This window comes from Arvicanthis niloticus, chromosome Y (genome assembly GCF_011762505.2).
Source record: "Arvicanthis niloticus isolate mArvNil1 chromosome Y, mArvNil1.pat.X, whole genome shotgun sequence".
Taxonomy (NCBI): domain Eukaryota; kingdom Metazoa; phylum Chordata; class Mammalia; order Rodentia; family Muridae; genus Arvicanthis; species Arvicanthis niloticus.
In genome coordinates this window covers 6,005,219-6,033,151 of record NC_133431.1, presented here as the reverse complement: position 1 = coordinate 6,033,151, position 27,933 = coordinate 6,005,219, and the positions used below count along the sequence as shown (strand labels likewise).

Here is a 27,933-nt window from a genome sequence, read left to right as displayed (position 1 = left end):
CCCAAGACTAAAGAATCAAATCCATCATTTTGGGTATCCCCATTTTCCTGTCACCTGCAAGGCTCTGGATTCATAGTTCCATAGTAGAGTTTTTGCCTGAAAAGTTTAAACTCTAGGATTGCAAAAAGTTGGTATGTTTTTTCATATCTTTGAGAATTAGAATCAGGAGAATCAGAAGTTCAAGGACATCCTCAGCTGTATAAAAATTCTAAGCCAAGCCTTAGTTATGTGAGACCTTATCCCAAACAAACACAGCAAGACTGAAAGACCATCAGTATACAGATACAAGAATAAGAATGTACTGGTTTCTGTGTGGAGAATGTTAACCACAGAAGAAAAGGAAGCCTGTCTCATTCAAGTACTGCTGCATGTGGAGTAGTGGCCACTCTCCAGGGAGCCTACCTGTGTGAACTGTGAGGACACAGTGTTCTTTTCTTTAGTTTGTAAATGAAAGATCAGATATGTGTCACACAGAAAGTTAGCAGGAGCTAGACACTGGACCCTTCACATCATGATTTTTTCTTTCCCACCTGCCAATAAGTTGAAGCCCATGTTTGTATATTTGGGAAATACCTTCAGACTCATCATTAGGGAGGTCAAGGCATTCTCTTGAAGCTTGTATTCTGGTCTGGAGGTTGTCTTCCAGATTTCAAAAAGCTGTTGGACATGCAGGTGATGACATTGTCAACATTTTTCATCCTGTGCTCTCCCTTGCATTTGCTTCCATTTGAGGTAAATAGAAGGTTAAATACCCAATTTTCAGACTTTCAATTTTTTAATCAATAAAACCAAATTTTATAAAGTCTGTTTTGTGTAAACTCTTCCCTGAAGTGATCCAATAGCTAGCACATTTCTAATTTATATTTTTTATTATTTTATAATCATCAGATAAGATATATTAATGTATTAGTTGTGGCCCTTCAGAACTGCTCAAAAAATTACTTGTTAAGCCTCTGTACATGTGGAAGCCAAATTATGCCCCTGTCAGAGTCCAAAGGGTAAAGCTGTAGAGTTTTTGCCTTTTTTCCAAGGGAGCACAGCAGTGTGAACCCTTGTGTTCATGTGACATGAATCAAGTCCCAACATTTGTGTGGCCTCAGTGAGAACTGCTGTTTGGCCTGATAAACTCCTAAATCCATTGTGCTGTGATACTGTGACTCATCTGTGTACATATGTTGCATTTTTAAAATCATGCTGCTTTTACCTTATAATAAGGCTGGCTGAGTGCAGTGGTTTAAAGTATAATGGAAGCCGAGTTGCTCAGAGACAGAACTACATGCAATGTGCACCAAACACCTCCCCTATTTTTTTCTATTTTAATCCCATTCTCTTGTTTCTTTAAATAGAAAGAAATCCTGTCATATGCTTAAACCCCAGCTGATGAATGTGTTACCTTAGTAGCTTCTTTTGGGATGATACCCCCTGTGATGGTTAAACCTGGTTGTCACTTTAAGCAGTTTGAAACACACTTGAACTACTTCCCATGAGTCTGTGAGGGAATTTCCAGAAGCAACTGGAACATGGCTCAGGAAGGAATGAGATGGTACCCACCCCATAGGCACCATCCATGGATGAAGTGAATACGGAACACCAGAGAAGCTTGCACAGGAATCTAAGTTCTGTTCACCTGCACTTTGGTCTGGGTCTGCTGCTCCATCACACAGACACCTGACCTGAGTATGTAGCAATGTCTCAGACTTCTGATCCCATTCCTAAATTTTAAACTTCAATAAAAGTGGGTACTGCATCTGCAGCCTGTATTTTTCTGAGGTTTCCCGCACTTTGAACTGAGTTGCTGTTATTTATCCTAGATCTCAAGCCTAGAGTTGCCCACTAAAGGACTCCTCACCCTCTCAAGTATAGGTCAGTCTCATCAAGACTACATTTTGGGAGAATTTGAGGAAGAGGAAAACCTGATCAAAATACATTGTATGAAATTAAAAAAAAAAATAAGTAAAAAGATACAGTCAAGAATCCACTATTAATTTAGGAATTATTTGATTGATCACATACACACAGTGATATAAGTCTAGGAAGAGGAAAAATTGGTTTCTCAGAAAGAAGAGTGAAGTGAGTCAAGTGGTGGCTGCAGTCTCTGGGGGCGGGGGAGGTGGGGAACTTAAACAAGGGAACACAGGGACAGGCTGGGCTCACAGGTGCTAGGATCCCCTGCTGTGAAATGAGACAGGATGTCTGCTCTGAGGCAGGGAGCCAGACATGAAAAGCTAAAGGTGCCTGCTTCTTACAAGCAGGTAATCAAAGGATAGGATTCTAAAGTTTGGTTTAATTGTTCTTAAAGATAGAAGGGAATACAGATTTTGCATGAACCACATGGGGAATTCATCCTGTGCTTTGGAACTATTAGGAAGAGCTGCTCACAGGTGCTGGGAGTTCTTGCTGTGCAGAGACAGGCTGTTTGGAGGAAGGCAGAGGCAGACAGACAGTAAAAGGCTGCTGGCCTCCAAAAAGCAGCAAAAGGACAGCGATAAGGAAAATTGATTTAATTGGTTTTAGGGACAGAAGGGAGTATAATGGTAATCATTTAAGTATACAGAGATATTAAGCTCCACAGAAGAGAGACTGAGTGAAAAACTGCTTTAGAGAAGACTTGAAAAGGTTTTGCCAGGATATACTCAAATTCTTTAAAAGTGGGCTCCATGGGAATTCTGGGATTGATTCCTGGCATGACAGATAAGAAGCCTAAAAATAGACTTATACAGTAAGCACAAAGGAATTTAATTGTACATATTAACATATTGAGGCATTTGATCTTTAAAAATTAGATCAAAGGCAGAAGATAGAGTTTCTAGCCTATTCTCAGACAGTAAAAATTTAGGCCACTGCTGGCCACTAAAAGTATTTTTGAACACAGGAAATCAATGTGTTCATCCATTGGCACAAAGGCATGGTACAGTGAGTGGTGGACAGAAGGTATGCTATAACTAATTATTGGGTTATAATGAATTTTGTGAATGGTGTTGTAACATGTGCATTTTTCCGTCTCAAAAATAAACTTTGTCAGTTTTCTTAGTGGAAACAACTGCTGTGTAGAGACAATTTTTAAAATATCAATTTTCCAAATCTTCAGTTTCTTTCTTTTTTTTTCTTCCCTTTGGCATTTCATGACATGACCTGCTGGTGGTAAATCTAGGAGCTCTGTAACTCCTGAAATTAAGCTTTATCTATTTTTTTCAGGTGTTCCCAGAGAAACATGCAGCTTTCTAGGGATGGGGATGTAATACCGAAGTTGAATTTATGAAGTAGAGTGAAAAAGAGGGAGACCCAGATCGATTTTATTTGAATATCTCCTGTCTTTCTGGTGGGGGGGCAGGAACATCAGGTTTGCAAAGTCAGTTTTGAAAAGAGTACTGATTATTTAAGTGTTTGCAAACTCTTTCAAATGTCTAAGGTGGAGGAAGGAAAGTGTTGAACTTTGGGAAAGAGTTGGTTGGCTTCCTGTTTGAGTCTTCCAACAATAAAGATTATTGCAATAACAATGGAGTCTCAGACTGGATACCACAGAGGCCTCCTTTGCCAGCCAGCAATGGACCCCAAAGCTATGCCATCCCCAACTCGGCTGGAGGACCAGGACTGGGTCGCCTAGCTCTCTGCCCTAGCAGGCCCTGTTCACTGTGCACACTGAATGCGAGCCGCTCTCATGCTGCTGCCCAGTCACTCAGAGGATGGGGGTGGGGCGCTAGAGAAGCCTGGTGGGGGGAGGAGCGGGGCGGGGCCATTGTGGAGGCGCGAGGCAGTGTCCGGACTGAGGAATCGAGGGCTGCAGTGCGGTGCAGATAATGCCGCTCGGATCCCTGCTGACTGGTTACCTTCTCCGGAGTCCTCCTGGCTGCGGTGACGGCACTGAGTGGCGGCAGCGACACAGAGGCCCAGGTATGGTGTGTTGAGGCAGCATGGAAGGTGAGCGACCCCCGCAGGGGCCAGCGGGTCTGGGAATGGTTGGGAGCCTGGAGGCCTCTGTCCGAGCTGTCCTCGCACCTCAGGCTGCCGAACTGTGTAACCAGGACCCCTGGTTCCCTCTCCACAGCGGTACGGCCACCCCAGCTCTGCTGCCTGCACTGCGTGGTTCGCCGACCTGTGTGCCCACGGGCCTGCCTCTGAGCCCCTGAGACAGTGTCACAAGTCACTCTTTCCTCCTGCGCTTGTGCGACCCAAGCCATTCATTCCCTGTGCATGTGAGCATCTGCTCCTCCAGATTTTTCAGATCAGGGCAGGGGCGCCAGGGGCGCCAGGGGCGCCAGGGGCCTGCGCTGCGGTTCTCCAGCTTCCTCTCACTGCTCACTTCCCGTGTAAGGTTTCTTCCTCTGCCTTGCATAGTTTCCATAAATAAAAACCAAAATAAGTCACAGGGTAAGTTAAGCAGAATACTGGAAAAAAAGCAATCAAAATACTTTTTCCTTCTTTTCTATTAACCACAATGCCAACTGAAACAATGTGGGTATTCATAGATATTTAGAAATGTAATTTTCTTTGAACAGAATTTGAGAGTATGAGAAAAGTGATTATTGAGAGACAGGTTGTATGTTCTTTTAATATCTCATCTCCTTGTAAACCTTATACAAAAAAGCCAAGTCTTAAGTTCTAGTGTCATCTTCCTTAAATTGTGGGATTAGTGCTGTCATTTGGTGTCCTTACTTTGCTTGCTGTGCCTCACATAAGTATGATCTTTTCCAAGTTATTTTGAAAAATAACTTGGATTGAACTTTTTGTGCTCAAAATCTTTGAAAAGCTCTGAGTTAAGTACAGGATTGAATTTAAGCTCCTTCTCCCTGCCATCAGGGCAGCTGCCAACTTACCCTTAGCCTTACCCTGTGACTCTCCCTATTGGGCATCAGGATGCTACCCAGGCAGATACACTGGACACCTCTTCTGGCTGGTGGGAGTTGTTTTTGTCGTCTATTGCTGTTCTTTACTTGAGAGAACTCCTGATTCCTAAAATAGAAGCAAGTCTCTCTCTTTTTGCTTTTTGACTCTTTTGTTTTGTCTTAAATATTTTTCTCTTTTGTATTTATTATTAGATACACTTTTCACTTGTTATTTATTCCCATTAGACTTTGTGGCTCTCTTCTCCCTAACTACAGGGTAGAGATCCATTAGATTATTTATAATTTTATCCCTAGTACTTAGAACTGAACTGTGCCTGGTACTTAATAGGCTCTTGGTAAAAATTTCTAACTAAATGGATCCTGTAGTTGATTTGAACATGTGACATCTTCAGTCCAGATCCAGCCGGCCCCCATTTACTGATTGCATGAGCCTGGACTGGTTAATGACTTCTGTTGGTTCATTTTTTCAGCTGTATATGATGACTATAGTATTATCTACTTCATAGCATTATAGTGAGGAATTGAGTTAATACATGCTAAAGAACATAGGTCTGAGTTTTCTATGCTGTGTGTAGAGGCCCTAGGACTATGCCCAATGTCCTCCACTGCTCGCTACATTAATATTAGAGTCAAGCACTGAACCTGGCCTTGCCATTTTGGCTGGACTGGCTGACACCTAGGACCTGTGTCTTGTCAGACAAAGTGTTGGAGTTGAATAGAAACAGGCAGCAGTGCAGCAGATTTCAAGTGAATAAGAGTCTGAACTGAGGCCCTTCTGCTGGCAGAGCAGCACTTCACTTATTGAGCATCTCAGTAACCCTTAAAATCAAACAAGCAGACAACCCACACTTTCAACAATGCTGGGTTTTTTTTGTTTTGTTTTGTTTTTTTTTTTTTTTTTTTTTTTTTTTTTTTTTTTTTTTTTTTTTTTTTTTTTGATGCAGGGTTTTTCTGTGAAACCCTGCCTCTTCCTTGGTAGCCTATAAATCAGGCTGGTTTCAAAGTCAAGTGATCTGCCTACCTACCTCTGTATCCACAGTGCTGGGATCAAAAGTGTGTTACCATTGCCTGTCTTCTGACAACATTTTTTATTGTCATAAGATAAAATAAAATTCGTCTTTATATTGTTTTTGAGTGAAAGTTTGTTGCCTACCAAAGTTTATTTGACTTTCTAAATAGTTTCTCTGTATGTCTAGAATAAAATAAAAAGTACTCAGTGTGAGAAAGCCACCAGAGTGGCTTTCCTAGGTTTCACTTTGATGTTCTACTGGAAATATGATTTTGGTGATGGACAAAGTTACTGGGCCTTCTTGTTTCCAGACAGGAAAACACGAAGATCTCAGGGAAGTCTGTGTTTTGAAGTGTTCAGGAAAAAGAGGTGTTTTATCATCTTTAGTGTGATGTTTTCTACCAGTTTGTACAAGGAGTTTTTCCTACATGTTTTATTTTGGTTCTCAAGTTAGAGCTTAAAGCAACCTAGTATATTCTACATACTTACCTTTGCTCTCCTTTTTAAAAATGTGTTGTTTTTTCCTTTATTGTTTATGAAAATGATATCATATATTTAATAATAAAAACCTTGAGATTATGCATCAAATTATTCTTACAAACTCATGATTCTGCCTATGTCAATTATATTTTCATAATACTAGATATTTTACTTATCATTTATCGTTGGTAAATGGCTTTTTATAATTTCTTTTGTATTTCAGTCTCAACTTTAAGTCACGATTCTAAGCCATGTGCCTGACACTTAAAAATGAAAATGAAACACTGCTTGTCTTTTTAACATTTGTTCCAAAATTTAATAATAATTGGTAAATTACTATGTATGGGCTCTGTTCCAGAACTCTTTGCTAAGTGGTTTCCCATTTAATATTCAAAAGCATCGTAAAAATTTGGCACACTCAGAAACAGGTTTGTAGACATAATAGTACTTGGTTGGGTCACATGGTACAAAGGAACCAGGATATTTACTTACTTCTCTTTGACTCATGACCCAGATCCTAACTCTTTTGTGAGCTACATTTTAAAAGGACAAAGTTTTGCATATATTTGTAAGTGTATGCTCCTCCAAATTACAAGCAGTTTTTCAGTATTTCTGCCTAAGAAGATGTTGTCTGATTCATGGAAGCTGTAGTTATGGGTGTTTGAAGGATGCTGGGATTTGGACTCCAGGCTGCATGAGCAGCAAGTTTTTTTTAACCTGGAACCAATTTGTCTAGTCCCCAGAACTGTAGTTTATAAAGCATTTAATATAGATTTAAAAGTGGACATTAAGGGAGGAGAAACACATGCAAACATGATAGGCATGAGGAAAAAAAAGGTAGATGTGGGGAACAAGCTATGTCAACCTGTGCCCGTCCCCCAGGCTGCAAACCCGTCTAGGTTGAGCTGGCTGGAACATGCTGTTTACCACTAGAGATCCAAATAAGGAAGGACCTGGGAAGCTGCCTGCATTGGAGACCTGAAGTTGGCCACAGGAGTCGAGTTGAATAGACTGCCTGCTGAGCTTGCTCCTTACACCTCTGGCCCCTGATTAAGGATGCACACCCCTCACCCACACTGCTGAGCTATCCTTGACACCTCCCAGACTGCTATCTCCTTGCCCAGCCTCTGGAGAAGAGACTCTGGGGGTGGGGGGGCTTCCCCTTTCTCTTTATATGTGAAAGCCAATTATTAAATTTCAAGCCTTGATCAGAGAACTTTGTCTTGGCTTTGTCTCTTCTCGCCCTCTGTCCCCTTTCATTCCCAGCCCCCCTTTCAGGTGAACCCAGTTGACTTGTGGCCGCAGACTGCTACATCAACCAAAGACAGGAGTAAGTCTGGGTCAAGAAGAGATGATGGGAAAACCTTTAATAAATAAATAAAGTAAGTAATTTATAATGACCTTATTTTATTCTGTGTATGTATGTCTATATGTGTTCGTGTGCATATATGGAGGTCAGAGGACAATGAGTAGGGAGGTTGTCAGACCACAGGGGTTCTGGTGATAGAACTTGGGTCCTCATGCTTAATGACAAGTGCTTTAACCCTCTTTAAAAATTACATTTATTGGAATGGAGAGATGGCTCAGTAGTTAAGAGCAAAGACTGTTCTTCCAGAGTTCCTGAGTTCAATTCCCAGCAACCACTGAAAGATAGAAAAATCATAAGTTGATCCCCTGAACCCTACTTTTAAAGCAAAGACATAAAAACCTGTAAGTCAAACACTGTGTTGCCTCAGTCCCAGGAAATTAGCTGACCATTTGAACAGATGGCCCTAACTAAACAAATCTTAAGATTCATGGTGTCAGGATGCTATGGGCCCGAGATTAGCTTGGCCGGACTTTGAACTAACAGCCCTGAGACAGTTGGTGCCAGGATGCTAAAAGTTTGAGATAAGCCTGACCCCCTTGAACTGGAGCTCATGATATATAGTGTGAAACTACTTCGAAATAGCCAATTATAAAGTGACACACCATGCATCTTAGGAATTTGAGATCAAATGTATCCATGACCTAGTGACCTGTTCTCCCTCCTTCCCCCTTCCCTAACTCCACTCTCAGCCTTCCCTCTTCCCTAACTCCACCCCCACCTGGTTTGTAGATGCCCCCTTAAAAGCTGTAAACTTCTTTTGTTCTGCTGCTGAATTCCGCTGCCCCTGCGCGGGCTTGAAGGAAAGACAGCCCTGGCTAGCCAGTAAACCTCTTGCAATTTGCATCAAGTTGTGTTTCTCGTGAGTGATTTGGGGTGCGTCTGCAGTTCTCCACGGATTGGTGAGGTCCTTTTCATTTGGGTTTTACATTTTGGTTCCCTGACCGGGAAACAGCAGCCACCCCCACACTCCCAGAAACAACCTTGGAGGTAAGGGGATCCCCAGTGTGAGTGAGTGAGTGCATGAGCCGGCCGGCGAGTCCATTGTCTGTTTGAGGTGTGTTTAAAATAATCTGTATTCGGTCCGAAATAATCTGTACTCGGTTTGGAGTATTCTGTAAAGCACCGGCAAGTCAGTTGTCGGGTCTGATTCTGTATCTGTACCTGTATTCTGTATTTGGGAAAGCGCTTTTTGGTTTTGCAGCTGCTTCACTGGTCGTAATGACTGGGAAGCTGTAGTCGGCAGACGTGCTTGGATGGCTACAAGCTGCCAACCCTGGAGACGTCCGGGGGGGTTAAGGAGGGCCAGAGGTGTCTGGTGAAAGCCTCCTATCTGAGGAAAGAGGATTGCGGTCTCCTTCTGAGAGGGGAGTCTTGCAACCCCCTTCCATCTGAGTCGGTTGTGTGGTTGGGGAGCACTCGGTGTAGCCAGTGTGTTTCAGGTTGTTTGGTTTCTGCTTGCTGTTTTTGTGTTTTGTCCTTGTTGTGCACGTGATGAGGAGACTCTTGACTGCTGGAAGAAGTTAGAGAGACTTGAGGGGCTGCAGGGCTTTACTCTGCAATATTTGGTGAAAGGAACAGAAAGTGAGTGAGAGAGAGAGAGAGAGAGAGAGAGAGAGAGAGAGAGAGAGAGAGAGCTAAAACAGTGTGCTCTCAGGCGTGTTAACAAAAGAAAAGGCTATTTCAGAGCCCTTCTGGGAGCAGGAGCAAATTAGGAGGTTTCTCTCTGGCTCCTACTGAAGAGAATTCTTAGTTATGCTTTCTCTATCTACTGTGTGTCCTTGGCGCGCCAAATCTGTCCACGTGTCTGTCTTTGTTTCGTCGGAATGAATAAATGTTCTATGTTTCATGTTTTAAAACAAAAAGGTTAAAACTTCTGGCTTGATTTAACTTAAAACTCTCTTAAAGGATAATCTTAATTTACACAATAGAAGCTGATAAATAAATTACCTTGCTCTGGGGCTGGAAATAAGGCACACCAGAAAGAACCCTGGCAGGTATGATTATTTGCATAAGCTGCTCTTGGAGGGGGCCAACAAGTTTTTTACTTCTATGGTAAAAAAATTGATGGCTGTTTTCCTAGGAAAATTTTTTTGTGACCGTGTTTATTAGCTTATTAGGCTCAACAAATGACAAGGTGCTTTCTTTTGAAATTACAGCTAGAAAAAGTAAGAAAGATTTGTTTGGATGAAATATATAAAATGTACATCTACTTCACTTTTGTTTCTGACTGGTTTTAAAGTACTAAATGTTCTATGTGTCTTGGTTATATGTTATTAACCTATAAGTTAGTTATTAGATATGATTAAAAATTACAACTTTTGGTAACAAAAAGCTAGATTAAAATTGGTAACTCAGGGTTAAAGTCATTCAGAGATCAGATATATAAAGATAAGATTTAAAAACAATGTCTCTTTAGTGAGATATTAAAAGCTGCACTATCATACATTCAGATATAAAAACTGGCAGCCGAACTATGTAAGATAAAAGTAATGTACTTGCTGTTAATTAAAAAAAAAATAGATTGTTTACATTGTTAAAAATTGGTTTTGTTTCCCAAAGTTATGGTTATACTCTAATATTGCAAAAGAAACTTAAAAATATAAATTGCCAGTATTCCATTGAATTTTTGACTCACCCATGTTTATGGTTGAGAAGAGGATCGAACAGGTGGAGATGATTGCAAAAGTAATAAGAAATAAAAACAGCTGTGGCACAGTACAGGCCTGCTGCCAACTTTATTTGATACAGTGACGGAGGCAAATTTAGCCTCACCAAGATTGAAAAGGAGATATTATTAGAAAGTTTTGCCTCAAGAAATGGTTAATAGCTCTCTGAAAGGAGTTTCAATGCAAGTCTTTGTTCTCATAAAACGAGCTTTAAAATTTTGGGGAGTGCTTGTTGCTCCAGAAGACATTCAAAAGCAATATCTTTTCAATACTTGAGACACCAGTTATATTCCTAAACGAATTGTGGCACAGAAAATTCAAAAAAAAGAAAAGATAGTTTACTTACTTTAAATGATTTCAGAAGCTTCTAGGAGATGCTAATTAGATAACAGCTCACCTTAGGCTCACCAGAGGAGGACTTAAGCCTCTGTTTGATGTTCTCAAGGGAGATGCAAATCTTAATTCCCCTTGACAATTAACTGATGAAGGAGAAATAGCTTTGCAGAAAGTAGAGGAAGCTGTTAGTTATCAATAGATACATTATACAGACTGGTCAATTGTTGGCTGTTTCACAACAGTTCTTTGGGAAAAGGGACCATTAATATAGATTCATATTTCTTTATCTCCAAAGAAAGTTTTAACACCCTGTTTTAAAGCTGTTGCTGTGTTAATACAGACTTGTAGGTCAGGGTTACAAAAGTATTTTGAGAAGAACTTAATGAACTGTTCCTTATTCCAAAGAGCAATTAAATTGGTTATTAAAGAATACTGATATTTGGCCTATCATATGACCAACTTTCTAGACAAATTTTGTAATCATTATCCAAAAGACAAGTTGTTACAATTTTTCTATACATGCTTTTATATTTCTTATAAATTTACACATGCAGCCTATAGTGTATATACTCTATTTACAAACGGCTCATCTAATGGGAAGACAGTATATGTAATTGGATCCTCTTCAGTTTCCCCCTGCTTCAGCACAAATAATTAAGTTACGTGCTGTAGCCACTGTTTGAAATGCTGAGGAATGAAGCTTTCAATTCCTATACTCGTAGCCAGTAATATAGCTCATGGTTTATAATTGCTTGAAATTGTTCCGTATTTAGATATTGCTAATTCTCAAATTTTACAAATACAGTTTAATTTAAGAAACATGTACTTTTCCTTAATTTTATAAGACATTTGAAAGCTCATGCTGGATTGCCTGGATCCCAGGAAAATGTCACAACAGATTTATATACTAGGCAGATTATAGACATTCTTCCTTCTTCTTGTTAGTTCTTCTTGAGACAGTGGAGGGGGAAGAGCCTTGGCAGGGGTTAGGACCTTGTTTTAGGAGATATTTAAAGTTGCTAAATAAAAAAGTTTACTTGTCTAAGTTACTATACCACTGTGGCTGGCCTGCTTTCTCTGATCCTCTGAAGCCAGAAAGTGCAATTTCTTCAATTTAACACATCCTGAAAACAGCCAAGGATTAAATAAACAGCCTTTGTTCTATCTCATCAGGAACTGCTGGGTTCTAACTATGCCTGCTAGTCTCAGGTTGCAGAAAGAAAAGACATTTAGAAGAAGTTGTTGTAGAGTTTATTACTAAGTGTGAAAAGTTTCCTAGGAAAGCTGTTTAGGGAGAGAAGTGGAAAGATCCTAAGTGGAGAAAAGGAAAACATATACCGTAAGTGGAGATAGGTGAAAAATTCTATCCTATCTCTCCATTGTATCTGCCTGTCATCTCTTTGTCCTCAGTGCTTGTATATCTTTCAGAATACATAATCACACGTGACAGGGTTCATCACAGGCTCACACCTTGGGTCAAATCATGGGATGAGGTGGAAGTTTGCAACAGAGAATGTTTACATGCACGTCCATTGGGAGTGATTGTCTGGCTGGACATCCATTGCCTAATAACAGTCCAGTTACAGAAGAGCTTAATCATCATTGATATAATTTTAGAAATTCTTATAGGATCATCATTAGAACTAAGAAGCCATCTATTTGTCTATATAGCATCACCACAAGATATTATATCTTCATGGATCTGCAGAGATCTGCTCCAAAGGTGCTGTTGCTTGGTTATTGTTACACATGTTTAATTATAATGGCTTGAGACAGTAACTTGATATTTCTAGAGAGTATATAAGTCAAATTACAAAAACTTGTTCTCAGTGACCTCAATTTTTTTTTTCATAATGGTGTTAATACTTGAGAACCTATGCCTAATCAATTATGACAAGTGGATGTTACTCATTTCTGATTTTAGAAAATTAACATGTACATGTGACTTGACACCTTTTCAGGCTTTCTAGTTACAACTGCTTTAACAGGAAAAACAACTAAAAATGTAATTAGTTATTGCCTACATTATCTTTCTATGCTTGGTGTTCCATATCAGATTAAGATAGATGGAAACTGGCTATTATAGTCAGACATTTGAGATGTTTTGTTGACAATCTAATATTACCCATATTACTGGAATTCCTTATAATCCTCAAATACAAGGTATTGTGAAACAGATACTATGGAACTTTAAAATAATACCTTCATAACTATCTGAGAGTGGGAGGAGCGGCTACTAGTGCTTTTGCCCTGGTTCTTACAAGGAACACTGAAACATCAACTTTTGAAAAACCAAAAGAGGAGTAGTTATACACCCTGAAGGGGTTCCCTAGGGATATTCTTTATCATGCCTTGTGTGTTCTCAATTTTCCAAATCTGGTTGCACATGGCAAATCTGCTGCTGAATGCCTTTGGCACCCCGAGACCAATAAAAACTATGTAACAGTTATGTGGAAGGACCTTCTTACCTTTAAATGGAATGACTCAGACCCAGTTCTCATATGGGACTGAGGATTGATATGTCTGTTTGATACCAAAGAAGCACAACTATAGATGGCTGCCAGAAAAATTAGTGAAACAAATAGATACTTCCACAAAGCCAGACCTAACTATAGATAAGATAAATAACAATTGACATCCAGGGAAGAGAGATCTCCCTGAGAATTCCCTTCTTTTTCCTTTCCAGATAAAATAAGGCCACCCGTGATATCTGCTGTTGGAAGTTCTAATTCTGATGCCAGCTTCAGGACTTCTACCACTCAGAACTTCGAGGGGCCATTGACAAGGACATCGAGCAGCTAGAGATTGACATCACTAATCTGAAAAAATGCTTTGTTTTGCTGTCTGAAGTGGTTCCCCCCCCCCCCACACACACACAGAGGGCTAGATCTGGCCTTCCTTCAGCAAGGGACTATGTTCTGTCCTCAAGGAGGATTTCTGTTTTTATACTGACCATACTGGGGTAGTTAGAGATAATATAGCTAAGATCAGAGAGAGATCAAAATGACAAAAGAAATAGTGAGAATGAGTGGGAGGGTGGCTTAAAAAACTGGTTCTCCGCCTCTCCTTGGCTTACCAGCCTTCTCCCTTCCATCCTGGGCTCTGTAGTCGTCTCCTTCTCCTTTTGACTTTCAGCCCTTGGGCCTGTAACAGACTCACTGGCCTTGTAAAACAACAAATTGACTCCTTGGCATCTAAACCTCTACAAGTATATTATTATAGACTTGATCTGGCTGATAGAGACTTGGCTGAGACTTGCGTTGACCTATCTCCTTTAAGAACTGCATAGAACTCAGATCTATGCACGCTGGTTCACATGACATAAACACAGCGTGGGTACCTGCAAGGGGTGTGTGACGACGTACTGCAGGGGGAGGACCCAAATTGTCCACATCTGAGTCCCCCGTGAAGCAAACCTGATTGCATAGAGGTTGGTGTTAATTTCTTGTGTCTCAAAGCTGCTGACTAGGACCCTCAATATCCTATGAAGCCCATGAGACATTTAACCCTCTCCTCCCCCAAAAGACACTATTTCTAATGATAATGGGAGGATCAGGTCAATCTTCCCCCCTCTGGTTAATGCCCGCTCATGTATCAATGAGATTTACAAATGTCTGCTTTCTCAGACCAGTCTCCTTAAAATTGTTTAAAAAAGAGATGCTGGGAGCCAAGACTTCCTTCTTCCTGAGAACTAATGTCAGCCTGAGTTAAAAGGACCTTATCAGCTACCCTGCCTGAGAAAAAATTAGCAACTTGAGCCTAACAAATGTTTTATTGCCCTCTTGCTCCAGAAAGTGGTTTGGGCTAAGAAAATGATGATTGCTAAGGATTTAAAAGCTGACATTGCCAATCCCCACTGGTATCCTCCCAGATGGGGCCCCTCCTTGTTCTCCTCCTATTACTCCCTCTAGGACCCTGCTTCCTAGATCAATCTGTAGCTTTTCTCAGAGAAAGGGTGAACACAGTACAAATATTGATACTCAGACAACAATATCAGTCTATACGTCACCGGGGCTTGCAGATGAATCTAGTGATACTACGAATTAAGATTCTAAGATTAGAAACTTACATAAAAGAAAAAAAATTGGGGAATGAAAGATAGAAAAATCATAAGTTGATCCCCTGAACCCTACTTTTAAAGCAAAGACATAAAAACCTGTAAGTCAAACACTGTGTTGCCTCAGTCCCAGGAAATTAGCTGACCATTTGAACAGATGGCCCTAACTAAACAAATCTTAAGATTCATGGTGTCAGGATGCTATGGGCCCGAGATTAGCTTGGCCGGACTTTGAACTAACAGCCCTGAGACAGTTGGTGCCAGGATGCTAAAAGTTTGAGATAAGCCTGACCCCCTTGAACTGGAGCTCATGATATATAGTGTGAAACTACTTCGAAATAGCCAATTATAAAGTGACACACCATGCATCTTAGGAATTTGAGATCAAATGTATCCATGACCTAGTGACCTGTTCTCCCTCCTTCCCCCTTCCCTAACTCCACTCTCAGCCTTCCCTCTTCCCTAACTCCACCCCCACCTGGTTTGTAGATGCCCCCTTAAAAGCTGTAAACTTCTTTTGTTCTGCTGCTGAATTCCGCTGCCCCTGCGCGGGCTTGAAGGAAAGACAGCCCTGGCTAGCCAGTAAACCTCTTGCAATTTGCATCAAGTTGTGTTTCTCGTGAGTGATTTGGGGTGCGTCTGCAGTTCTCCACGGATTGGTGAGGTCCTTTTCATTTGGGTTTTACACCACATGGTGGGTCACAACCATCTGTAATAGAATCTGATGCCCTTTTCTGGTATGTCTAAAAATAGCTATAGTATACTCATACAAATATAATAAATAAATCTTAAAAATTACATTTATTATTTTTATGTGTGTGAGTGTGCAGGAGTTGTGTATGTTCATGTTGTAGAAATTATTTAATCCCAACTCAGGGGTTCTACCCTGCCTTTAGCCATTTAGTTCTCAGATAAAAGACACATACAACCTTTATATTTAAAATAAGCCTTAATTAGCAGAAGAGCAGCTATTGATCCTATAGCTGGTATGTCTCTATCCCAGCCAATAATCCCACTATATAATTTGCCATGTTTTGTCTAAGCTGCTTTTAACTCCAATTAGCCAACCCACATGGTCATTATTTTATGACTAACCTAACCCATGGCAGCTTCCTCCCTTTATCTTCTTTTCCCCTCCAGGTTCTTCATTGATGCAGGGGAAGTCCTGGAATGCTAAAACCTGCTTCTGTCTCTTCTGTCCAGGTATCAGGTATTGACTGTTGGCATCTCTATTCAGCAGTCAGCAATAATTTGGGGGAAACATCACAATAGCATCACTTGGGTCTATGTGTGGACTCTCTTGTCTCTGGGACAGTCAGGCCTTGGGGGCCTGCAGTTAGCATTATAATACGTAGTGACAGACTAAAGCTCAACTAGTGGAGGTCAGGGGCATCTGGTAGGAGTCTGGTTTCTGTGTAGGTTCCAGGTATTGAACTGATTACAGATGTCCCTGGATTCCACTGTACTTAATGTCCTCAGTTGTAAGTAACTAAGTAGAAAACTGGTGGTTAAGGTAAGGGAAAAGGTACTGAGAAGAGAGATAGGACTTGGTCCAAAATAAGCTTATCTCACCTTATCCTGGAGTTGCCACAGGTTGCTTTCTCTGCATTTGTGTCACATCATGAGTTATGTCAGAGTTATGTCATGTGACTAAATGTGCACACCAATTAACTCATTGTATATTTTTTTAGCTAACAAATATTTCTTGTAACTCTAAGTGAAGGTAAGGTAGCACTTTACATCTGGCTGCATAGCTAGCTAGCCTTTGTTGGTTTGAACTTAAAACAGATTTGTAGTTTGTTTTAAGGCTAAAGACTTATAAGCTAACTTTTATTTATCCTTTGCTTTATCTCCTTGAACATAGCATGGTTATTGAAAAGGCTAAAGTTCTCTACCCACTAATTTTGTTCTTAGGTGGCTCTCATTTGTAAAGTTTATTTCTTTGTGTCACAGTTGTATTTGTAAATTGACTGTAAACAAAAGTGCTGTCATAGTGGAATACAGTTGCTCTAGCCAGTTGCTTCTTGCCAGGGTTACTTCAGTCCACTTTACAGATAAACTATTGTGAGGTTGTTGGTATCAGGCTCTGAACCCAGTGACATCACATCTAGGTGACCCCCACATTGTTGCCAAAGCAACAGCCATACATTCCCAGAATCCACCTGGTTACCTCACCTTTACCTTGGAGACCCCCTGATCTCACTGTCTTCTTCCCTCTTCTTCTACTTCTCTCCCTCACCATCTTTCCCCTGAATAACTTACCCCCCACTTGGAATTGTTTGGTTTGGTGTTGTGTGTTCTAAGCTGTGTGCAGACTTCTAACAGAGGTGGCATTTGATTCTGGGAAACTTAATTTGTTTACTTCTAGTTTGTTCTTATTTCTAAGATACAAACAACCTAATATAGAGATCAGTATATTTGGAAAATTCTTAGTCTCCAGTTCTCATTAATTTAGTATGGTGTTTGTTAAAAACATGGCCCACTTTTCAGCCCCTCCTCTGGAGTTGACAGACCATCTACTCTCAGAGGGGAAAGAATCCCATTTGGGGAGATATAGCAGATCTTTGTAAATTTTGTTCTACTCTTATTCTTAACTAATTTCCACTACTTGGGAGGTGTCTTTGCCTTGGGACAATTTAGTATAGAAAACGCAGTTTTAGTTTTCTATGGGGTTTGCTTGGTTTTTTTTTTTTTTGTTTTTTTTGTTTTTTGTTTTTTGTTTTTCTCAGTATTGACACCAAGGCCACTGCCTCTTGAATGGTAGGTAAGTACTGCACCCCTGATCCATATCCATAGTCTTAGCATTTATCTCAGTGTCAGACCTGTCTACCCTCCTCACTACACCATCAGTAAGAATTTTCTTACTGACTTTTCTCAGCAGAAACCCTGATGAGCATAAGGTGATTTTAAATGAGTTATCAAATGAATTACTATTTTATTTATTTATTTATTTACTTACTTACTTACTTATTTTGGTTTTTTCGAGACAGGGTTTCTCTGTGTAGCCCTGGCTGTCCTGGAATTCACTGTGTAGACCAGGCTGGCCTTGAACTCAGAAATCCACATGCCTCTGCCTCCCGACTGCTGGGATTAAAGGTGTGCGCCATCAATTATTGATCATTATTGGTTATCAATTAGTATTGATAATTATTGATTACCATTTATTAATTATTGATTGGCATTGATTGTTGATCGTTATTCCATCACCATGATCCCCAGCCTCTGCTTCCCTCCCGAGTGCTGGGATTAAAGGTGTGTACCACCCCTGCCCGGCTGAATTACTATATTTTTATTTCTTATTTATATATTATTTATAACTGAGACTGTGTTGCTGTAGTCTGGTCTTGAGCTCATTATGTAAATGGGTCTTGCCCTGAACTCCTGATTCTCATTCAACCTCCCAGACACTGAAATTATAGGTGTAATACGTGGCTTTAAATTTGAAGATATATTTGACTATTTGTAGAGAAATGGCATGAGGAGACTGCTCCCAGCTTGCTGGCTTCCAGGCAACCTAGAGTCTTTGTCATTCTCAGCTGACTGAGACAGAGGAAGCTTATGTTCTCAAGCAGAGAATCCTGGTGTTCTGCCAAGTAAGCTGCAAACCTGAGGAAGCCACCTTCTCCTTCCTTTTCCCATGAGAGAGTAACTTTGTTTACAGTTTAATAGACATCATGATGGGAAGCAGTGCAGCAAGCAGCAGGCATGGCAGCTGGAGCAGAATGCTGGGAGCTCACATCTTCAGCCACAAAGCAGGAAGCAGAGGGAGCAGACTGGATATGACAACAGTCTTCAACCTCTCAAAGCTCACCTCCTGGGACTTACTTCCTCCAGCAAGGCCATACCTGTTAATCCCTTCCAAACAGCACCACCAGCTGACAAGTGTCCAAATATCTGAGTCTGGGGGACATTCTCATTCACTAATTATATTTAATGGCTGTGACATACACATTAGCAGAATTCTCAAGTCATTTCCTTGTAAAAGGAGGTATATAGATTCAGAGTTTTAAGCAGTAATTTTGTAATAGGAATCTCTTTGACTCTTAAGGGATGATGTTTTTTTTTTTTTTTCGTTTGTTTTGTTTTGTTTTTCAAGACAGGGTTTCGTTGTGTAGTCCTGGCTGTTCTGGAACTCACTCTGTAGACCAGGCTGGCTTCGAACTCAGAAATCTGCTTGCCTCTGCCTCCCGAGTGCTGGCATTGAAAACATGTGCCATCAATTATAATCTACCCAGTCTGCAGGCCTCATCCCTCTCCCTTCTCCCAATTAACCTCCTTATACCTGACCTCTTGCGTGTAGTAATTTCTCGAGAGCACATCTTGGCATGGGGCTGCAGTAATACTCCCTTGCTGTATTATATTTCAGCCTCATGTATTAAATTTGTTATCACAATAATCAGCCCCTTATGATGTATTCTTTTAATGAACTTCTTGGGGGATGCATTTTTTTTTTTTTTTTCAAGACAGGGTTTCTCTATGTAGCCTTGGCTGTCCTGGAACTCACTCTGTAGACCAGGCTGGCCTTGAACTCAGAAATCTGCCTGCCTCTGCTTCCCAAGTGCTGGGATTAAAGGCACGTTCCAAAAATTATTGATCATTATTGGCTACCAATTAGTATTGATAATTATTGATTAGTGTTTATTGATTATTGATCGTTATTCCAGGACCATCATCCCCCTGCCTCTGCCTCCCAAATGCTGGGATTAAAGGCGTGCACCACCAAATGTGTTATACTGTGTGTGTTTTCTTGAGTGGCTAATATGACACGGTTTAAGGCACATTTTAGGTCAGATGATAAAGGGAATATTTTAGTAGATTGTTTAACTAGTTAGCGGTAAAAAGTAAGTGACTGTTAGTTGGACTTATCGATGTTTTATCCAAAGTGAATGTTAAATGTTGTTATTCAGGAGGGCATAGATTCTTTCTCCATTGACCCCTCTGACCCATACAGAAGTTCCAGCCACCATGAGGCAGTGTTGCAGGAAGCAAGCAGAAAATGATGGCTGGGAAATAGGTGTGTTTTAATGATTAAAGATATTTACATGTCTAGATAATTTTTGTTATTTTTATTCTATGGTATGGCTTCAGGTATAACATGTGACTTTATACACCAACTCTGTATTTTCAGTGTTCATAAACTCTAACTCTTAAAGTTTATTTTACTGTCAAGGATTTTGTCCTGAGGAAGTAGATATTCTTGCACAGAACAATTTAATATATTTTAGTTTATCTCAGCATTGCTAGTAATACCGAGAATTGGGAAAAATATATAAGTATCTAGTACATAGTATTGTCAGTTAATCATCTATACAGAGTAAAACATTTTCTTTTTCATGTGTCTATTTTGAGAAAATACAGGGAATATATAACATTTTAAAAATCGGTAAAAACAAGGTGTTTGCAGTTTGGACAACACATACCATTGTTGTCACCTCTAGCTTTACTTTAAAGATATTATAATCAAAACAGTGAAGCCTAATTATTTTAGGGTTAAAAAAGTGAAACTGTATTTGTAAATCTGTCAGGGGTCTTTTAAGTTAATTGTGTGGCAGGGAGCTGTAACTGTTGTTTATTGTCTTGCCTTTTTTGGGTTGTAGGATGAGTACATGGCTGCCAAGATCCAGATGCTGGAGAAGCACTTCTGCTATGCAGGAGGATGGGACGCTGTCTGAAATATTTAGTGGAATACAGAGGTTGAGTACATTTTACTTTTTTGGTGCCCAATTTTATTGTGAACATTTTAGGATTAAGAAAAAATTGTTTTAATCCTCAATTATTTATAGTCTGTATTATTTACATTTCTGTTGCTGTAAAATAAACATACTATGACCAAGGCAATTTATGGAAGAAATTATTTTGGCTTGTGCTTCCAGAAGGATGAGACCATCATGGCAGGGAGCTGAGAGATCATATGTTAAACCCCAAACATGAACAGAGATAGTGAACTGGAATTGAGGCTAGTCTACATACTATCCTCAGAGCCTGCCTCTAGTGAGGTGTAGCCTGTTAAATCACCACCAGGGTTCAGATATTTGAGCCTATGGTACACATTCTCATTCAAACCACTATATTCTACTCCCAGGCTCCAAAGGCTCAGAGGACATTGCTGTAATGCAAAGTGTATTTAATAGTACTTCAGAAGCCCCCTTAGTCTTCCACAGTCTCAATAAAACCCTGTGAATTTGAATCGTGAATTAACTTCAGCATACAATGGCACAGATATACATTACTATTCCTAAAAGGAGGAATGGAGGAATACAGAAAATGCTGGACCAAACAAGACTGATAATGCAGCATGTAATCATCGAATCCCCAGCTCAGCAATTCCCAGCTGTGGGCTTTGACCCATATACAGGGGGGTTGCCCAAGAACATCTGAAAATTGTAATTTATATGACAATTCATGACAGTAGCAAAATAACAGTCATGAAGTAGCAATTAAAATAATTTTATAATTGGGGGTCGCTACAACACAAGAAACTGTATTAAAGGGATAAAGCATTAGGAAGGTTAAAAGCCAGTTCTCTAGCTTAATATCTGATATCAGAGGACTTAGATGGCTCCATCCCTCCATCTTTTCTCCCTGCAGAATATGTCTCTAACAGGCTGGTTCCAATCCGTGTAAGCCACTTTTCCTGACAGATGTCTCACAGCTTTTGGTGCCTCCAACATCTTGGAGTCTGCAGAGCGACCCAGGCTTCACTTCATCTCTCAGTATCTTCATGCAGGGACTCAGGATTAGGGTTGAGGTCCTTTGTGGTGCATGCTTGTGATTTCCCTGAGAGAGAATCTGATGGTCTTTCTTTATTGAGAAAGGATACATATACAGCAGTAACCATTTGGTTTTGCCAAAGTAGTCAGGAGAGGGCCATATTCTCAGTCTGGAAAGGGTATCACCTAATTACACCTTTGTTTTTGCTGTCTCTTCTACCAGCTCTGTCTACTCTTCCTGGGTCTAATCTCTGCAGTGGTTGAGTAGTTTTTCTTGTGGGTTGGTGAAGATATCAGGAAATTTTAAGTTATATATAGTTTTAGCTATGCACTTCCTGTCTGAAGACTTATCTATTGTGATGGTTTGAATAGGAATGGCCCCAGTAGGTTCATGTTTGAATGCTTGTCCCATAGGGAGCTGCACTATGAGGAGATGTGGCCTTGTTGGAGTATGTATGTCCATGTTGGAGGAAGTGTGTCATTGTGAAGGTGGACTTTGAGGTTTTAATAGATGTTCAAGCTGTGCCCAGTGTGGACACAGTCTCCTGCTGCTGCTTACAAATCAAGATGTAGAACTCTCACCTCCTTCTCCAGCACTATGTCTGCCTGGATGCTGCCATGCTTCCCACCATGATGATAATGGACTGAGAGTCTGAAACTGTAAGTCAGCCCAATGAAATGTTTTCCTTATAAAAGTTTCCTTGGTCACGGTGTCTCTTCACAGTAATAAAACTCTAAGATACCTACTCACCCACTTTCTTTTGCACAGGGAGCCTGTTCCATCAGTTTCTGTCCCCACCCCCAAATCATTTATTTATTTTATTTTATTTTCCGTTTTTTGATTCCAAATAACCTCTTTCTGAGTTTTTATTCACCCAATCTAGATTCTTGCCTTTCTGATCATTTTAGCACTTGTCTTTGTTTATTGGGTATTACTCCCCAATTTTTTCTTAATTTTGAGTCTTCTTATGGTCACATTTGTGTACGTTTATCCCCACAGCAAATTGTTCCCTATATGTATGTCAGTAGTACATTTTTTTTTTAACCTTGGCAACTGGCTGATACACGATTAGCATTTAAGATCTCTGTTCATACGTCACTGCTCGATTGCCTGGTTTAGATGATTTCACTTTGTTTCTCTGGGGCCAGGACTCTTAATGTATGTGCATATTAGCACTGTTCAGTCCTTAGTGTAGTTCCTTGTTATGTAGACAAAAGCTGGAGCTACATTTTCATTACTGTGGTATTGTATTGTCTCTGTGATGATTGAATCATTCAGGAGAGGTTTGTTAAGTTAAAATTAAGTACTAATCAACCAAAATAGTTGCATTGCTTAATGAGGGCAGATCATACTGTTTGTTTGTTTGTTTGTGTGTTTGTTTATTCATTCATTCATTCATTTATTTTTTGTGACAGAGTTTCTCTGTGTATCCCTGGCTGTCCTGGAACTCACTCTGTAGACCAGGCTGGCCTCCAACTCAGAAATCCACCCGCCTCTGTCTCGCAAGTGCTGGGATTAAAGGCGTGCTCCACCACTGCCTGGCTGGGTCATACTGTTTATAATTACAAATTTTGCTGGTAAATGTTACTTTAGAGTGGATCCTAGTACAGTTTTTAGAGTTAGTCTCTAGAATATGCAAAATTTTCTTCAATATATCTTGGCAAATTTAATTTCTTAGACTTTGGTTACATACACTCTGAGAAGCTAAGAATGTTAAAACAAAGCAAAACAAAATCACTGCTTTTTAAATCACTAGTTAAGAAACTCCTTAATTCTCTATAGTACCTTACTCACATGGGAGGAAGTGAAGGAGGAAAAGATTGCAGTAATTACTACTTTAATTTTTATTATTTGCTCTTATTATTTGGTGTCTTTGTTTTCCTTTGGTGTTTGGTTTTTGACTTAGTGGTCCTTTCTGATTTTTTTATTAGTAGGGAGGGGCTGACTGCACAAAGACCCTTGGCTTTTGTGGTTTTGAGCCCTCTGGGTCTTTTGTCTGGGCTATAGCCTGCAGCATGTGTATTGATCACCTGTGTACAGCCCAGTGCAGCATCCCTCCAAGATAGAGCCAAGTACAGCAGGGGGAACCTGGCTCTATCACCTTGTTGGGACAGAATCAAGGTGAGACTTGAACATGACCTCCAGCAGTCACTGGAGTCCAGGGATCCAGTGATGGCATGGGGAGAGTGATAGTGGGTGAGTGAGAAAGTAGGATAGAAGAAGAGGGGCCTGGCCCTGGGCCTGTTTAACTGAGAGCTGGCCAACCCAACCCAAGGGCCACATTTGTCTTAAGCACCTGCAGTCCCGCAGGACTGTAAGACTGGTTCCCTTGATGTGTTTCTCTCCCAGGTAGTCTATTGGCAAGCTGGCATGTGGGCGGGGTGTGTGTTTCCTTTTATCAGGTCAGTGTGTCATAGGTTAAGGTCTTAGGTTTTAAATCTAAGGCAATCCAGTTCAGTCTTGGCTTCATGTATTTGAATGATCTCTTTAACCTCTGAACCCCAATTACTCCATCTGCAAAGTGGCAAGACTAATACTTCCTCGAGCATTCTATGAAGTTTAAAAACTAGCATGGTCCTCGGACACATAGTAGGCCCCTAATGGCAGCTGCTGTTGTCAGGGCCAAACGAGAACTGTAGGTGTCCCGTGTCCTGAGATCACAGAGGACCAGCTGGACCTTGGCCCAAACCCCTCCACTCTCAGGCCTCCTTTCCCATCCTGTGGATCAGATCTGAGCTGGCAGACACTGGCAGGAGGACCTGCTGTCCAGGACGCGTCCATGCCCGAATGGTAAGTCACTGGCTGCATCCCTGCCTGCACTGTGATTATAGGGTACTGAAAGAGCTGCACCCCATGTTAAAAGTGAGGCACCAAAAGGAACCAGAGCTTTTCTTCTCTGAGCCTGTCTATTGTGTCTCTCTCATCTCCCCCACTCCCCTCCTCCTCAGTCTTAAGAACGAAAGAAAGAAAGAAAGAAAGAAAGAAAGAAAGAAAGAAAGAAAAGAAATTGAAGAGATGAAGGGCTGTCAGCACCAGATCACAACACGGGCTCCACCCATCGGAGCCCTCCCTCAGTGCAGTCTGTGAACACTCTCCCTGTCTGATGCTTCCCTCAGAAGAGAACCACCAAAGTGACCACCCCATTGTACACTGCTGTGGTCGGAGTCTCCTTCCCCAAGCATCCCTTGGGTCATGTCATACTCCTACCCTGGAACCTTCAGAGGGTCCTGGTAGCTTGTTTTCAGGCTCCTCAGTGTAGCACAAGGCTCTTCAGAATTTGACCTTGGCCTACCTTTGCCTCGTAGACATATGTTTCCAAGTAGCAGCCAAGTCTCTGTTTCCTGCATGGGTCTGGATATTACCTGCCTTTGTGCCTTTAGTCACATGGCCCATTAGCTTAAAAAGCCTTTATCCTGGTGGGATTAGAGCCATTCTGCAGGGATTAGTTGAAGTGCCAACTCTTCCAAAAACTGCATCTTGCCCAGGAAATTATCCTGCCTCACCTGGCAAACAAGAAATTCAGAAATAATGTTGAATTTGCTCATAGAGCCTCCTCTGTCACTGTGAGTGCCTGCAGAACTTAAAACAGCAGTATGAGCTGTCTGCCTTGCATGTGGGGAGCCTACCTGAGGCATGGTGGAACAGCTGCTTGGCCCTAACCACTGGGGTAGACATCACTTGGGGGGTGCTTCTTCTTGTTCAAAGTAGGGAATGGGAAATCAAAGTGGCTGGATGCTTTTAACTGGTATCAGGGGGTTCAGAGGGCTTGTCTTCTGAATCTTTTGAGGAACACATCAATCCTCACCTCAGCTCAGTGGAGGCCTTCAGGCTTGGCATCCTGTTTGGCCTTCTCCCTGGCACTTTCTGTTGGTCCAGGTTAGCCATATAGGGCCTCATTACAGCCTAAATGAAGAAAGCAAGTGAAGTGCAGAGTTGGAACAAGGGACACCTATTCTACATCCCAGTGGAAAAGCCAGGGCATCTGGGGTCTCTGCTGATCAGGGAATAACCTTCAGCCTAGCTATCCCCTCTAAGAAAATCAAGATGGTAGGTAATGGAAACCACCTCCAGGCCTGCCTGCCTTCATTCACTGATGCAGAAAAATGTGCAGTCGCCCCTGCCGCTGCCCCTCCCATACATGTAGAGGTCTGTTCTTGGCTGTGGAAATGTGGCAGGGAACCGGACAGACACACATTTGCCCTTCTGAAGGTAGTTTCTAGTCGGTTGATATCATAAACAATTTCTGTAGTAAAAAGCCGTGTTCCCTTGTGTTTGGGGAATAAGTGGACTGGAGGAAGCAGAAGGTGGTGAGAGTGTGCTGGGGACATTCTAGAGAAGGAGACATCTGAATGAAGGTTAAGAGGCAGGCAAATTGGCCGTGTGGAGATCTGAGGAGAGAATACTCAGGTAGACTGAACACCTAGGCTGAATTCAGGCTCTGAAGTAAGAGAACAGAATGGGTGGCTGGCCAGAGCAAGGAGGATGGGAAGAGAGGGAGGGAGGAAGAGATCGATGGATTTTTGTAAGAACTTCATCTTTTAATCTGGGGCCATGGGAGGCTGTAGGGTTTTGCCCAGAGCACTGACTTGGCCTGCCTCATGGGACAGGATTACTGCAGTTGTCTCTCTGGGGTTCATGGTCTCTCTGAGGATGCCCCAGCAGACTGAGAAAGCTCCCTGCCCTGTTTTCCCTGTGCCTTATTCAGCCTCCATCACTAAGCCCCAAATTCTAACCACTGAGACTTTTACTGGGGGTGTGGTGGGGCTGGAGGGCCCTGGATGGGGCTGGGTTTGTTACAGTGTTTTGCTGAAGTCTGCTTAGATGGCCAATTGAGAGCTTCATAGTGGTAAGGAATCAGGGAATTTGCCAGCTGGTGTTAATGGGTTGTTTGCAATTGGCCATGGTGGCGTCGCTAAGCATTGTGGGTCAGGGCTTTCCCCTTGGGCTGGTTGGGAAGCACTTAGTATCTATTGCAGTTTTATTATTTCTACTCTGCTGGGCCATGGTTTTGGAAGACAGGGCCTGTCTTTGCTTTCACTTGGCAAAGTGTCTGTGCTCATAGTCTGTGAAGTGTGGAGGAAAAGGGAGCTCTAGATGGAGGTGATGAAGCTGGTGTTCGGGGCAAGCAGCTTCTGTTATGTTTCCCAGGATAGATGGGCTGTGTGTGTCCCCTGAGGTCGCAGTGGATGTGGAAATTCCATGATTGTCCGAGCTTGGTAATCCTGAGGGAGGAGGATCTCTTCCTCTCAATCCAGCTTCTCTCCTTTCCTTTGTTCGTCTCTGTGTGTGCAGGATGTGTGTGAAGTACAGCTCCATGCAGGCCAGCCTTGCACACAGAAGCATAGCCTCACATAACACTGTTCTCAGAAAAAAGCTGCTAGCTCTGTTGTAGAATTCAGGAGAGGTAGAATCCACCTGCTATACAAACTCATTTCTCATTCAGAACTTGGGATGCGTACCTGGCTCATCTCGCAGGGGTCTGGTGTGAGGATCAGATAGGATCAGAAGTATGAAAGTCCCTTAATGAGAATGAATCCTAAGAAATGTTGCTTTTATGCCGGGCCATGGTGGTGCAGGCCTTTAATCCCAGCACTTGGGAGGCAGAGGCAGGGGGATGATGGTGATGGAATAATAATCAATAATTGATGCCAATCAATAATCAATAATCAATAATGGTAATCAATAATTATCAATACCAACTGATAACCAATAATGGTCAATAATTGATGGCACACACCTTTAATCCCAGCACTTGGGAGGCAGAGGCAGGGGAATTTCTGAGTTCAAGACCAGCCTGGTCTACAGAGTGAGTTCCAGGACAGCCAAGGCTACACAGAGAAACCCTGTCTCGAAAAACAAAAACAAAACAAAACAAAACAAAACAAAAAACCAAAATCAAAAACAAACAAAAAAAACCAAAACCAAAAACCAAAACCAAAACCAAAAAACAGAATCAAAAGAAATGTTGCTTTTGCCTGTGCCATCACTGCGCTGAAACTCCCTCCCTCCCCAGCCATGTTCCTCCTGACAGAACATTGTGTCAGCCTCCCCGCACAAGCCACTGTCATGTAGCCTTCTTCCCCTGTGAGCAGGACCTCTCAGCACTCACAGTGGACAGCAGACGTCCACTCTTTCCCGAGACACTGACTGAGCCAGGGATGTTCCCCGATGACCCAAGGTGGCCAACCCAGGGTGGGCGCTCTGTGGGTGCTGAGGAACTCTAGTGGCCGATGAACTTATGCAGGGCTTCCTTTGTTTCTGTCACACTCCTATGTCATGCTGGCCAGCTGGAGTGTGAGTGTGAGTGGCTGTTCTGAAGGGCAGTGTCTTCTAGTACATAGGAAAACTCCCAGATCATCTGTCCTTCATGATCACACTCAGCTTCATTACATGGATAAGAAAATATAAGTGTGCTCGCTCACTCACTCACTCACTCACTCACTCACTTATTCATTCATTCA

At 41.5% G+C, this 27,933-nt stretch overlaps 1 long non-coding RNA gene across 1 annotated transcript; it reads left to right on the top strand.

The window, feature by feature from the left end:
• Positions 1 to 3,786: 3,786 nt before the first annotated feature.
• LOC143437379 (uncharacterized) lies at positions 3,787 to 15,368 on the top strand. The gene is made up of 2 exons (XR_013106872.1): positions 3,787 to 3,891; positions 7,216 to 15,368. It is a non-coding gene; the product is annotated as an uncharacterized LOC143437379 (long non-coding RNA).
• The last annotated feature ends 12,565 nt before the right edge of the window (positions 15,369 to 27,933 follow it).